Genomic DNA, 16,229 nt, shown 5'->3' with positions numbered 1-16,229 from the left:
TGCACAACAACACACGACAATAGGGGAGGTTTACATTTACAAAGTGTGTGCACCTCAGTATGCTCGTATGGTCTCCTGGGGGTGCTAGTGAAGCAGCGATGGGTCACTGTTACTGAAAGGTTTGCATCAGACAGTAAAATGATCATAGACACTGGGCTATCTGAATGCAGCAGGAGCCCACTCCCTTCTCCCCTGGCTCATAGTGTCACTGGAGTCATGAAAGGAGGGACGGGTGGAATGCTGCTCACCCCATTGGTCTCTCTTGCTGAATGATGAAAAGCAGTTTAGCCAGAGTCCTCGTAGAACCTGGGGGATGACTTCAGTCTACGTTCACGGCTATTGATGTGAATGTTCAACAGTTAACAGCAGTGGCCCCTGCGTATGACTGTCACCTGTTAAATAGGCACAGCAGTCAGTGGTGGCTGGTGACATTTAAAAGTGGTGAGGCGTAAAAGCTCAGGAAGAGTGCCCTGAGGCGAGGGAGCAACCCTGAGAAAACTCTTTTTTTAGAGTTGACAAATGGTGCACTTTCAAGCAAACGTGAGAAAGCAAGAAGGTTAACAATGCACTTCTGAGTTTCCACTCCTCCACAGCTCCTCTCTCATCCACCTCAGACTCTGCTCTCTCCCCCACCTTCAAGCCTCCACCCTCCCTCCAGTCTCTCTCTCTCCTCCATCTTCAAGTCTCAGCCTCTCTCTCTCTTCCACCTCCGAGGCCCCGCTCCTTCCGAATCTCTCCCCTCTCCACCCTCAAGCCTCTGCCCTCCATCAGTCTGTCTCCCTCCTCCTCTTCCAACTTATCACAAGAATGTATTTTTCATGCTGCTGTTGAAATCTGCAGATATATTCGTGGATTGGCGCACATGCACCAGTGAAATATGTTCACCCCTAGCCTAGGGTGTGTCTCCGAAACTTGGCGTAGCATACTTGTCACTTTTGGACACTAAAAAGGCTAACACGAGTGTCCTGCTGAAATAATGTTAACATCAATTAGGAGCGATTTGAAGCTTTGCCGATTTACAGCACATGAAATGCCTCTATCACTGTAAAATGAGGCATTAGTACGATTAATAAACTGGTCAGACATGGGTATGATTAATACGCCATGTTTTTGGACTATAAGGCACAGCGTTTCTTTAAAGATCTTTGGGGCATATTACCAAGCAATAGCGATAATTATCGCTATTGCTTGGTTAGAGACAAAAATTTACCGCTGAGCTGCAGCGATTTTTATCGCAAATAAACCTTGGTATTACCAAGGTTTATCGCAAATGCGATAAAAATCGGTCGCAATGCATGAATATCGCTGAAAAGTCAGCGATATTCATGCATTATCGAGCTAATGCTATTAGCCATGTTATCCACCTCCCATTGGATAACATGACTAAGAACTGCTCAAGGCAGGTGTTAGCTTTTGGAGATATTCGCGCTTAGCGCGAATATCTCCATAAGTTGGTAATAGGAGATAGCGATGTCAGTCACTAACATCTTGGCACGCCCACTTTGCATGTCATTAGTGATAAATATCACTGACATGCAAAGTGGGGCCCAAGATGGTCGCTATCTCTTACTAGCTGTCGCTAACTGGTGTTAGCGACAGCTAGGTAATAGGGAGATCATTTTATCTCCGCTTTCTTGGCTTCTAAAGCCAAAAAAGCGGAGATAAACCCCCTTGATAATATGGCCCTTTATTTTTTAATAATTTTAAATGCTTTGATTATTTTGCGCTCCCTAGCCCACAACTCCGCTCTTCCCATTAGCCCCCACCCCTCCCTGTCTAATGTAGCCAGTAGAGATCTGCGTTGCCGCCGGATTAGAGTAGCCTATGTTTTTCTGGCAATCCGTTTAGAAATTGTATATTCCAGTGTGGCTGGAACTCCTTACCTATTCTTTATATCTTGACATTTCCAGCTGCTCCAGCACAAAGTACGAGGATGGATAGCTTCAATTTCCTCCCGCGCGCAGACCAGGAGATAATAAGAGAATGCCTGGTGTCAGCTGGAGCAAATTTGTGCATAATGATTGGCCGGATGCACAATTCTCATTCATTAAAAACAGAAGTATTCAGCGTGCTTGCAAGAGTTTGCATTGAAATTATGTTGTTAACGTAATTAGTTACTCCTTCAAATATTTTGTGAAGTCCTACTTACACGTATGGGTGGACTGTGCATACAAAGACACCTTTGCATTACTTCATTTCCAGTTTTTTCTCCACTCAGAACATTTCTCTACACTGTGAAGAAACCTCTTCCACTGCATTGCAAACAATTTTGGAGGGGTTCCCTCCCAATTCCACCCCGATAAGCGATTTACAGGAGTACATTTCTAAATAGTTCCAGTTGGTAACAGTCGTGGCTCGCGGGGGAGGTGGGGGGAAGGGGGCGAGGGGGGGTTCGCGCGGGGTTGGGTGGCACATGGCAGGGAAAAATATAATATAAATACAATAAACAGGAAAACTTACCTGAGACGGTCCACGCCACCTCTGCTGCTCCCCTAGGTTCCTAAACGAACGGCACTGGAGTAGACTGGCAGACCCCCTCAGCCAATCCTGGCACTGCCAGCAGCGCCAGGATCGGCTTAGGGCACGGCTATTCTTCGCCCCCAGCACACCCATTACGAGGCCGAGGGGCTCCTAATGGGCATGCACAAACAAGGGAAAAACACAAATGCGCATGAGTGGGCACGGAGCGAAAATTCGCCCTCCGTCCCCACTCATGCGTACTTGTGTTGCTGCCTGCTCCCCCTTGTGACAATCATGTCAGTCAACATGCCGCTAGATCGCCCACCGCAGTGGTGGGCAGTGTGACATCATGCTAACTAACATGATAGTCAGTTCTCCCTCGGCGCATTTGAACTTAAGTAAACTGATTCAGTTTACTTAAGTTCAAAGACGCCGAAGGAGCTGCGGGCTGGGGGGCTACGCCCCCGCGCCCCAATGGACGCACCGCGCCTGACAGCAGTTGCTGTGAAGCAGAGTCCTCAGTCCCCTGGAAGGATTCCAACCCCCATGGTCTTCATGAGGCCTTTACATTTTTGAGTATAAATGAATGAATGAATATATTTGGGTGGTTATTTAAAACCATTACAGTATACAACATTAAAACTTGTAGCAAAAGAAAAGTGCAAGTCGTTGTTAAAATCTGATTTTTTTAAAAGAGAATCTCATAATATTTCAGACCAGACCGTCAAAGTGATATGTGCACAGGCGGTGTAGTCATAATGTTTTTTTAAAAAAAGAACGTCGGAACGGGATTAAACCTTGAAGGACCCCAGGATGGATCAACTGCTCAGTGGTGGACAGCCCTCCAGAATGTGACCAGGATGTTGTGGAGCACCTGGGCTGTTCATCACATTCAGCCTTTGTCCCTCAAAAGTGTGCGAGTATGGTGTACAAATTTGTTAAAGTTCAAGTTCTTCACAATGTCCAAAGAATAGAGCTGTCAAACGGCCTCCTTTGCTGTGTGGGTGTCCAGTTGAAAAAGAATTGGTCTGAGGTAAATCCTGCGGACTTGCCACAAGGCTGGACAACATAATAATGTGCCAGGGACGCTCTTTTATAATTGCAAAGACAACACTCTTTAATGCCCAGATACAGTTCTTTTAAGGGAAGCAGTATTGCTGCTAAAATCCGATGCAGTGCTTGTCTCTTCAAGGACTGCGTAAGGTGATGCTTATGAGTGCGCAAAATGTGAGGGAGACATAGGGTTCCATGGAAGTCTCTGGCTGCCAAGGATTCCATGTCCAGACTGCGAAGCGTAGTTGCCTTTTTATTGTTGTTTTAATTCTCTGTCGCTAATTGCAGAAGATCATTGGCTGTGGCGAGACTGGCAGACCAAGGGTTGCTTGGTTGTGAAAAGATGGATTTTATGGCGGCCTTCATGGAATTATCAGGTGCCACCGTTGTTAAATAGAAATATTTTGTCATGGCGGCCAGCTATTCTCATTTTTGCTGGTTGAGGTCAAATTTAAGGCGAATCAAGGTGTTTCTTGAATAGGCTGGTAAGTGAAATTTCTTTTTGGACACCGTACAATGTATTTTTTCCAAGTCCTGTGCGAACATTCCTGGAAATGCCTGTTGTGCATAATTGAGTGACTGAAGTAATTTTGCCCTTAATACTCTTTGAATTGCCATGGTTATTGGGCTGTCTAAGGTGGCATATAATTTGCAGAGAGCATGTGTGACCATTTTCGCTTTCTGCCGCAATTTTTGTAGGTGTACCTGTGGGCAGGCCATCCTGCTAAGCCAGGCTCCAAGGTAGTTGTAAGTTTGTACATAGTCCAAAATCAGGGGGCCCAGCCTCCACTTAGCAAGTATTTTGTTTAGGTGGCTGCAAAAAATCACTATTTTGGACTTGCATGGATTGGCAAATAGCTTGTTTTCGATGTTTTACTGAGTACTTTTTGGAGGTCTATTTTGGTGTGGTCCACAAGAACAAGGTCATCAGCGTTTTGCATGAGCTGGGTCTCTGTGTAGCCAATCTTAGGAGTAGCTAGTGATGCTCCATGCAGTGCTCACCCCAGGTTGGCAGTGTACAAATTAAAAAGCATTGGTGCCAGGACGCATCCCTGCTTTAGCCCCTGGTTAGTGACAATTTTCTCCGTGGCAGACTCCCTGGAAAATATGACCCTCACCCAGGTTTGAGAATACAGAGATCTAATTGCTTGTATTAATGTCGGCCAGATGCTCTACTGCTGAGTAGTCGATGAAGCAGGTGAAGAGTGAAGGGGAGTGATGGGCCACCCCTTGTTGGGCTAAGTACAACAGGGCTGTGATGTTGTCTACAGTTGAGACCCCTGGTCTGAACCCCGTCTGGTAAAATGGCTGTAGACCTTCAGTGTGAACCCAATCAGCTAACTTCTGCCAGAGTGTCCTCGCATATGCCTTACCCTCGATGTTCAGCATGGCAATTTGTCAAGTAGGACAATCTGACCTCATGACGCAGAATGTTCAAATAGCCATATACCCTGCCATAGTGGCCTATACCAGCCACTAAAGGCCCGCTCCATTGTTAAAGGACCTTGCATATATCTCGGTCCTTTAATGTGGGAGCAGGCCTTTAATGAGCACTATAGTATGCTATAATAAAAATACTAACTGCATTTGGCACTACAGATTCTACCAATTTGCAAACATACTATCTTCTTTGCATGAAAGAGTAAAACACTAGAGTTTTAAGTAACCCTGGGCGGGTAACTCTGCTCTGCCAGCGGAGTTTGTCGAGTTTTGCCTGCCTTCGTGCTCCGGAGGCAGGCAAAACTCTGACTCCGTGGCGGAGCGGAGTTGGGCAGCCCCTCCTCCCTCCCAAATGATTTAAAATTTTAAAAAGAAGGCACTTACCTGCGTGGCTGCTGCCTCCCCTACCTGGCTTTTCCCCTTCCTGCTCCTTGCGTCCTTCTTCAATGAAAAAAACACCTACGTTGTACGTCTTGTGCAAGACATACAAAATTTCAAAATGTAAAACTGCTTACGTTGCAGTAATTGAGAAAGATAACCTGATGGCTGCAGTTAGAACCTCTAAAGCCTTGGCTTGGATAGGCTACTTCAAACCAACTTCTGGTTGCGTTTCTATAAACAGCATAATTGCTCATGGTCAGTACCATGCATGCCTATATACAATGTAAATTTGCATCAAGAGAGAGAAGGGCTATAAGGTGTGAAATCAATCTATCACTCTATCAAACTGTTGGCAGAACAATGTTACTCTGATACAAGCAGTCCATAATGTATAGCAAAGTTTTGTTCAGATTTCATCAACTTTTCCTTTTTTCGTATTTTCTTTTCCTCTAAATCTTTCTTCAAAGACCTCTTTAGAGAAAGGACTGTCACTGACACATGTTTTCTTTGCAAAGGCTAGTCACGGTGGATGGCTTGACTCCTTTCTGGACTCTCTATCCTTAAAACGGGAGTAGTAGAATAATCTCACAAATCTTTATTATAAAGTATATTATGGGCGCCCTGACAATGTAAATTAAAAATGTGTTCTTGGTCACAGAAGCCACTATCATTTATCGTCTTTTAAACAGAGTTCTCTCGTAACATAAGGTCCTGAAGAAGGTGGTTGTAAACAAACTTTATCCACTGAAACGTACATCGACCTGACCTACTGGATAACCGGGAGGCAACACAACCATGGATATCAAATAATATCCATGAGTTGAATTTTGTATGCCCTTTTAAACTGGGTAAAAAATATGTATATGAAGTATGAGTGCGAGAGTGTGACAAATAAGCGTGTGATGGTTTATAAGTTGGATGTGGTGTGAGTTTGATCACAGTATAGGGGTGTTTGTATATAAAAATGGTTTATGTTGTTTTACATCAGAGGTCTTCAATCTGTGGGGCGCGACCCCCAGGGGGGTCGTGGAGTCCTGGGAAGGGGGTCGCGGATTCTGCCAGAGTGCAGTTCCTGGCGTCGGGCTGATCGAGGGTGCTCAAGGCGGAGGCCGCCTAATTCACACCGAGGTGTGAAAAACATCAAAGCCTCTTTAACAAGTAAAGGTCTTTTAAAGACCTGTGATAGCACTCTGGTGTGCCTTTGTGTGTGTCCAAGCTGTTTCAGCCAGGCTGACATACAGGAGCTGGGGGCGGGGGAGGCTGTAGCCCTTTGAGTTCAATGGACTTAGCTGTGGGTTTATTTTTACTTTTAACGTTTTATATAGCGCTAGTTTAACCCGTAGGTATCAGAGCGCTTTACAAATACACAGTAAACAGCAGAAGGACAGCAGAAGGACATTACAATCATATCATTGGTTCAAGTCCCACGAGCCCTCATACCTGGCGCCTGTGCAGGAGAAATGTGGCTGAGAGTCTGTTCTTCATGGTGAGATGTTTTCACAGCCAGCTGCCACCCCCCCATGCAGGGAGGCACATAGATGCCCTCCCATGAGAGAGGAAGACTAAGCAGAGAGATACTGACCCCCCATGAGAGAGGCACAGACAAGGTGGGTGAATGAATGATGGGTGGATGGATGGATGAAAGGTTGCATGGATGAATGATGGATGGATGTGTGAAAAGGTGGGTGGAAGAATGATGGGTGGATGGATGGACGGGTGGATAGGTAAAGGATGGATGTATGGATGGAAGGATGAAAAGGTGGATGGATGAAGGATGTATGGATGGATAAAAGGTTGCATGGATGAATGATGGATGGATGGATGTGTGAAAAGGTGGGGGATGAATGATGGATGGGTGGATGGATGGATGAAAGGGTGGGTGGATGAAGGATGGATGTATGGATGAAAGGGTGGATGGATATATGGATGGAATAATGAAAGGGTGGATGGATGAAGGATGGATGTATGGATGGATGAAGGATGGATATATGGATGGATGGATGGATAAAAGGTTGCATGGATGAATGATGGATGGATGTGTGAAAAGGTGGGTGGAAGAATGATGGGTGGATGGATGGACGGGTGGATAGGTAAAGGATGGATGTATGGATGGAAGGATGAAAGGGTGGATGGATGATGGATGTATGGATGGATAAAAGGTTGCTTGGATGAATGATGGATGGATGGATGTGTGAAAAGGTGGGGGATGAATGATGGATGGGTGGATGGATGGATGAAAGGGTGGGTGGATGAAGGATGGATGTATGGATGAAAGGGTGGATGGATATATGGATGGAATAATGAAAGGGAGGATGGATGAAGGATGGATGTATGGATGGAAGGATGAAAGGGTGGATGGATGAAGGATGGATGTATGGGTGGATGGATAAAAGGTTGCATGGATGAATGATGGATGGATGTGTGAAAAGGTGGGTGGAAGAATGATGGATGGATGGATGTGATGAGGTCTAACAGGCGCATTTATGGTTGTCGATAGTTGTTCATGATGAGGAGTACCAGTTTCTAGAATCTTTTGTCGGAAGGGGGTCCTTACGCCTAAAAAGATTTTACAAGGGGGTCTCGGCATCAAAAACTTTGAAGACCTCTGTTTTACATAATGAATCACTGATTTAAAAAACGTGCTTCTTTTGTACAAAAAACAAGAAAACGAAATGGCAATGTATTTTGAAAATGATTTTTATTCTTGGATAAATACATTTTTTTATTTTATAAATAAAAAACAGTAATTGAACAAATAAAGCACTGGCTTTTTATGTATTGACATAGTGAAGGGTTTGCCAGGGAGCTTATTATAGCTGCTGTTGAAGGGATACAGGTCGAGTGGGAGTGCTCTTGGAGCGTTTGTTTCAATTTCTTGTTTGTTTCCCCTTTCTTCCAGACCTAAACTAACAACTTAGGGGGTACCTTTTGTATATTACATATAGATCCTAACACCACACACCTTTCTTTGATTTTATGTTTAGGAAAAAGCCTACAATTTCTTTCAGAGCATTGTTTCCCAATTTTTCTTTACAACCCACAACTTAGTTATATTTTGGCTTTTTGTCTGTACCCTGAACGGGAATCCTCAATCCTTTAGAATCTCTAGATTGCTGGAAAATAAATACACACATTTGGCATGGATATCTTATATGGGAAAAGGGTTAAGAAAGCTTGAGCAGAAACTGCCTAAAATATCAAGGAAAATGTTCAGCACTGGGGGTGGAAAAGCCTCAGTGGCTGATAGTTTAAATTTGTACCCGCACTGCTCACTTGATGTGATAGGGCCCACACACTATTTGGGCCTGGGAAAGGATATTGGAAGAGAATAATATGCTGAGAGCATTGAATGTTGTCACATAAAATAGTTGATGATAAACTAGGTGTAGAAATAATTGTTTTGTATAAACGAGAGTTCTCTGCATTGTAAAACACTCTTCAAATTTTGAAGAAGTCGGTAGAGGCAGGTCATTTTTAATGATCACGCCTATATTTCCACAGCAAAACCCAACATTTCTAATACCAGCTTTTTAAAATGAAGATCAGATTTTGTGGTTCTATTCTGTGCTTTCCTTCCCAGGACTAGTGTTATAGTTTGGAAGACTGAACATTTGAAAGACCTTTGGTGTGTAATTAATTACCGTTTCTTGTTTCCAGTAAAGCCCTCACATACACTTTGGATACATCTATTTATAAATAGTAACCTTGCAGGGCAATGTACCATCTATAACAAAACAGTAAGTTTCACAAAATAACTCCTGAAGAAAAAATTGCCCAAAATAATAAAACATACTCACTGCTGAGGTTATCCTTGCCACAGATTTATTAATTAGATCTTGTTAGAAACAGGGTTTCTGGTTAGCTGGGGTGGAAGCCCTGCACAATGAAGATTGTGGGTGCAACTGAGCGATGTGTCATTGTCGATTCTGCAGTCAAGGTGATGCCCCTATTTTCTCCATGCAATAGTGGTAATGCATTAGTTCCAAAGTTGATGCACCAGTTTTGAGGTGCGATGGTTCTGAAGGCGAAGTGACGGATTTCTCCGTGCAGTAGAAGTGGTGCAGCAATCTGCTCCATGCAGTAGCAGTGATGAGCTGCTGCCAAATGCGATGGGCCAATCCTGTTCCTGCAACAGCATTGATTCACAGCAGAGGATGTGTTGGTTCCGCTGGAGCAAGCACCTTAAGCTCACTTCCAATGGTCTGGGCACAGGAGAACTATGGTTTGAAGTCTTTTATGTCCCTGAGACTTCAGATAAGGAGGCCAGTAACCTAGTCCTTGGAGTCACTCTGGGATCAAGTGATGTAAGTCCAGTTTTTATCACCCATGCAAGAGAGAGCAGTAGGGCAACACAGCAACAAAGCAGTTCATTCAGAGGATCATTACAGCAGAGTGGTTGTCCTTCAGCACAGCAATTTTTCTGCCTGGCCGAGTAGTTAGAGGTCCAGAAGTGTACTGAAGTGGTGGTGTCAGATGTCTAGTACTTATATCCAGTTGTGCCTTTGAAGTGGTGGAGACTTCGAAGAAGAGTCTTTAAAGTTCACAGAGGTCCTCCAGTCAATGGCCTGGCTCTAGATTCACTCAGGGTGGTATGCAGCCCTTAGTGTGTGAACGCGACACAACCTATTCAGGTGTAAGTTATCCTATGAGAGAGGTGGGCCTCACAGTAGTGAAAGGCGAGTTTGGGAATCTTTCAGTACCAGCACATGTAAAACTTATAAGCACATGTCCTACCTTTTAGTTACATAGCACCTTGCCCTCTGGCCTACCTAGGGCCTACCTTAGAGTGCCTTAATATATGTAATAAAATGGGTGTTCTTGGCTTGGCATGGGGTTTTAAAGGCCAAGTCGACATGGCAGTGAAACACAGCATTCAGGATGCAATGGGACGTCTGGGATACTAGATGGGTGGCATAAGCAGTGTTGCAGGCCCACTGGTAGTATTTAGTTTACAGGTGCCGGGTATATGGTATACCACTCTACAAGGGACTTGCAAGTTAATCAAATTTGCTCACTAAGTATATATCAATCAAAACCATGTTTAAGGGAGTGAGCACAAGCACTTAAGTACTGGTTAGCAGTGGTAAAATTCACATAGTCCTAAGGCCTACGAAACGATTTCAGCAACATTGGAGGGAAGCAGGCAAAATGTTTGAAGGAAGACCTCCCTAAGGCTGGCAGGTATAACAGATCTAGTCTTGCCTTTAGTTCCATTCATTGTTGATTTGATGAATACCTCTTTACTTCAGGAACTAACATTGTCTTAGTCAAGAATAGATCACAGTGCTCACTTTGTAAGGTCATGAATTCCCCATTTTTAGTTCATTCTGATGCTTAGATAGATGGACTGTGACTGCCTTGCCTGCCAGCGAGACTAGATCCTGACAGTCCACAGGCCAGGGTGACTCTATTGTTCATTAGGTTGGGTTTGTGTATTTCCTTTATCACCCTCCATAGTTGGTATAGGAGGTTGCGGTATCAGAGGGAGCTGGAGCTGGTTTGAAACCTTTAAACCTACAGTGCGACAGCCAGGATCGATGCATTTGGAAGATATTTCTTACTAGTTACCAGGACATTCCTTAGAGCTCGCATCTCTTTCTGTTTTGATTTAACATATTTGTGTATCTACTTAAGAGTTAATATAGTGATGAGACACGTTAGGCTGATGATTTTGGATAGCCCACATGTTGCCATGCTCTACCATTGATGTTTTACTCTGGAGGCATTTGTAAAGCACAATTCTAACTAGAGGCTGTCCTAGGGCAGGAACTCTGGGCCCGATGTAGGTAATAGTGAAATACCAAATTCTAAATACCGAATTTTACTGATTCGGTATTTAGTAATCGGTATTTCAGATGTAGGTAAGAATTCAGTAAAAAAAACTAATCCAAATCGGTTATTGAGATTTGCTAATAATGAATACCTACCCATTCATTCCTATGGGCTTAGAGGCCCATAGGAATGAATGTGAAGACATTCGGTATTACCAATTTGGTATTACCGAATCGGTAATACCGGGAGGTATTTCAAGGGTGCCAGGTTGTCCAAAGGACACCTTGTGGCACCCCTGAAATGTGCATGTGTGCACATGTGGCACACATGCATGCCCTAAGGGCATGGATGTGTGCCCCATGGCACTTCAAAAAAGCAAGAAAGTGCTTTTTTAAAGGAATTCGGTAATTACCACCAACTTGAAGTTGGTGGTAATTACCGATTCCTTAAGGCACAAAAGCACTCTTTTATGTGCTCTCTACATTGCATTTAAGGAATCGGTATTACCGATTCCTTAAATGCAAGGCCAATAAGGAATCGGTATTAAGGAATCGGTATTTACCTATTCCTAATGGAGTCGGTATTTACCGATTCCTAATTACCGATTCCTTCCCTACATCAGGAATGGATAAATACCGGTCGGTAACAGTGAAATTCACAGAATTTCACAGTTACCGACCGGTATTTGGGCCACCTACATCGGGTCCTCTGAGGTATGATATATGATCTTTTAAACTGATCTCAGATAGAATACTGTAATAGACCGCATGCAGAAATTTGCAAGCCAACGTGAACAAGACATTCAGGATTTTATACCATATTTGCTTCTTATATAACAAAATAGGAAAACACTGACTTGGCCTCAAATAATTCTCAACTTTCTAATTTGAAAAGTGGATACAATATATTTTCAGAATTTTGTATACTGTAAGCACAATAACTACAGTGCTGAGCAACATTTAAGTTTGGAGCTCATACAGTTTGTTTAATTCCCTATTAAACAATCTGAAATTGTAGTGCATCTTGGTTTGCCCCTCTTTATTGCACCAATATATGTTTTCTGCACTAAGGTTCACCGAGTAGCACTTGATTTTACCAATATGGGTTTTAGCACCATGTTAGTAATAAAGGAATACGAACGTAACTGAATGATTGCTCAACGTAATGTGAGTTATCATTTGCTCCAACAATATTTATCCCTTTGATGGAGATTTCCTGGTGGGCTTTGAGGTACTGATGTAGCTTATCTCTTTGATATTTCCTTGAAATGTTCTACATATTGCACTAAAGTTTTCATTGTGATTTGCAAATATATTTAATGATAAGCCACATGTTTGCTTAAAACATGCACATAGGCATACCGGAGAGCTACGAAAAGATAGAAAAGCAAAGATGTAGAAAGTGTGAGAAACAGAGGAGACAACAGAAGTAAATACTGGAAAATGGCAGGAACAAGAATCGTAGAAATACTGAAAGAAGTATGAAGGAAATGGGAGGAAGAACTACAGATAAGGGGAGCAGGTGAAGAAAATGGAAAAGGAGGTCTGTTGTGTCCTCCGAATACTCTATTTTCTCTCTTCTGCGCACACTTAGTGGCCAGTGTAGACTGCGGATTACGACCTTTACTTCATCAGGATGATGGAGTAAAATACTAATTGCGCTGATGGAGTACCGGTCCTCCGAATCTAGAGATGTCTGCTGGCACAGCTTACATTTGCACCCTATCAATGTCATGTTGATGAAGCGATCTACAGACTTTAACATGCTTTTTAACTTTAAAAACAAAATCCCTGTAGGAAATTGGGTTATTGGTTGGGGGGGCCGGAAACACTTCTGAAGCAACAACCACAATCCTTACCACAGTGAAGCACAAAAGCTATTTAATTAACCAGTGCTTAACTATCTTGCAGCATGGTATAAAAGCAGTCAGGTTTAACTTAGAGGAAATGTGTAAAGTGTTTATGCAGTAAAAAACAGTAATAAGGTAATAACTCAACACAAAAAAATCCCACCACTACTTAGAAGAATTGAGTAAATTATGATAAGTAAATGGATACCTGAATGATAAAAATCCTATCAGTAGAACCGGAGATATGCAATTTCAAAGTTTTTGTTAACTATAGCTCCTCAAAGCACAAGTTATCACTTGTGATCATCTGGTCACAGTAGACCATAGGAAAGTCCCAAATTAGTGGCGACTGGGATGGAGCACATGCCAGAGAAAGGGACCCAGTTAGTTGTGTTGAAAAAGTTACCTTCTCAAAGCCTGGCATGAAAAGTCCAGTTTGTGGTGGAGGAGGCTGTGAGGAGAACATTGCGGATGGTCAGGGCTGTAGTGAGAAGAGCAGGTCTGGCATCACGTACACTCATTTCAGTAGTGCCAAGATCTGGTTGGGCATTGCAGACGGTCGTAGCTGGAGCTTCGCTTTGGTGGTCTCTGTGGGGTGTCGTTGCTTTAGTACGCAGTGCGGAACTTGCACTGCGGGTTGTCGCTGGTGGTTGCTGTAGAGTGATTGATCAGGTTCACCGGAGCATCATGTTGGCAGTTGTAGCAGGCATTAAAGGTCTAGGCACATATTAGGCCAAAACTTCAAGATTTCACCTTTCTTTGCCGAGAAGTGCACTCTGATGCCATTCAAGTTCCATGGACCTGGAGAGGCACCTCTTCAGGATCAGGGACTCACTCTAGCAGAGGCCAGCAGGTTTCAGGCAGGTCCAGTTACTAGTCCAGGCAGGTCCAGTTGCAATGCGTCAGCTGGGCAGGTACAAGGAAAGCGTGGCACTGCTGAAGCAGCAGGTCAGTCTCCTGGAGAACAAGGGAAGCCGGAAGGGGCAGAACAGTCCTCTGGTAGAAGCAGGGCAGTCCTCTGAAAAACAAGGCAGGCCTCAAGAAGCATGGCAGTCTCCTGGTGAACAATGCAGTCTTTTTTTTTTTGTAGTCCGTAGGTTTAGGAGTGTGCTGAAGAAGTGGTTCAGGAGGTACATTATTTATACCTGGTGCCAGCCTTTAAAGTGACTTTAACATCTTGTCTACTGCCAAATCTGGTTGTGAAAAGTTCTTCCCTTCCCTTTCAAGGCTCCAAGTAGTGTATGGTAAAAAAGACTGGTGTCAAGACCTTGCGTGTGTTCTGAAGGCAGCCTTTTGAATTTGAAGTAGGACAGGAAACTGCTCCTCCCCACCGATCCTGGTATGATGGTCCAACCAACCAACATCTAGTCCCCCTTTCTATAACTCTCTGGGAGGAATACACAAAGGCCAACTGCCAAGCTATTCACAGTCATGTCAGGCAGGATGCAGGTTGCAGGCACCAAGTAGTTGGTACAAGAAAATGCCAACCTTCTAAAAGTAGAATTTTCAGAATTGTGTATTAACATCTAACTTTGCTATTAAAGACGGTTTTATATTAGAATTAATTTGAGTCCAAATTTGATATTCCTATATATTCCCAATTAAATGTTAACACTTATTACATGTAATAAGGTAACCCAATGTTTTTAAATACAATGCACCCTGCTTGGTGTGCTATTTGCCAGATTGAATTGGCAGTCCAATGCTGCCCTACATGCTGAATTATAGGCCTGTGACATGTTTTAAAGTGATACTTAAGTGAGTGGCACGATCAATGTTGCAGGCCCACTGATAGCATTTAATTTATAGGCCCTGGGTACAAGTAGTGCAATGTAATATGGACTTAAAAGTAAATTAAATAAGCTATTCAGGTGTAAGCCAATTTCCCATAATTTATGAAGAGAGCTTAAGGCCAAACAAAACTAAATTCAGAGAACAGGAGTGGTGAAAGCAAAACATTTGGAGGAAGACTTCACCAAGGATGTTAGGTCTAACAATCCCAGAGCAGGATTTTGAAAATAACATCTACTTTTTGCTCCCTACTGCGTAGGCCCCACCTGGGTTAGAGAGTTTATGCAGGCAATTAGTCAATTGGTAATTACTTTTTAATACTTAAGATGCTTTCGTTATACACTATTTTTTATTATTCAATGTTTATTAATTGGTAATTAATATTTATTAATTATTATTAATTGGTATTTGTAATTAATGTATTGTTATTTAATTATTCATTGGCAATTATGTTTTAAATAATTATTTAGTGGTATTTGTAAATAGTTTAGATTTATTTAATAATGAAATACTATAAAATGTTAATTTATTTATAAGTATGTTATTTTTAACTTCTGCCCTATCCAACACTTTCTCTACTGTTGCACTCTCTGGAGTGGGAATAGCAATTTTTACCCCTATGCTATCCAACACTTTCCGTACTGTTGCACTCTCTGGAGTTGGAATAGTAATTTTACCGCTATGCTATTCAACACTTTCCCTACTGTTGCACTCCCTGGAGTGGGAATAGTAATTTTTACCCCTACACTATCCAACACTTTCCCTACTGTTGCACTCTCTGGAGTGGGAATAGTAATTTTTACCCCTACGCTATCCAACACTTTCCCTACTGTTGCACTCTCTGGATTTGGAATAGTAATTTTTACCTACGCTATCCAACACTTTCCCTACTGTTGCACTCTCTGGAGTTGGAATAGTAATTTTTACCCCTACGGTATCCAACACTTTCCCTACTGTTGCACAACATTTTCCTTACTGTTGTTTTTTTGAAGTTGGAATAGTAGTACTATTCCCTCTGTTATTTAATATTGTTTGCATTATTTTAGCTAATGTAGTATAAAATTAATTTTACAAATATTAAAATTAAATTTAGTGTTTTCAATTTGTTTTACCGATTTATTTAATTTTCATTTATGTTATTATTTTATGTGTATAGATGTATTTGTAATTTATAATATTTTAAATTATTTAAACGTTATTAAAATACTTATGAAAAGTTATTATTAAGTAAGTCAATATATATTATATATTATATATATGTTTCAACAATTTTTTATTAACATGTATTTTAAGTATTACTTTTAAATATTGTAACATATTTTAACAATGTTTATTATATTCATAAGTATTATTTAATTTATTTTGCATATTTTTTAATTAAAAAAATGTTATTTTTTTAAAAAGATATTTTTTACATCGATATTTTTTACGAAATTGTTGTACTTACCATGTTGTAGATAGGATGTCGATATTGTTGACATCG

The sequence above is a fragment of the Lissotriton helveticus genome, chromosome 1_1 (assembly GCF_964261635.1).
Source record: "Lissotriton helveticus chromosome 1_1, aLisHel1.1, whole genome shotgun sequence".
Lineage (NCBI taxonomy): Eukaryota > Metazoa > Chordata > Amphibia > Caudata > Salamandridae > Lissotriton > Lissotriton helveticus.
The sequence above is the reverse complement of the archived record's forward strand: the minus strand, read 5'-3'. Positions refer to the sequence as shown.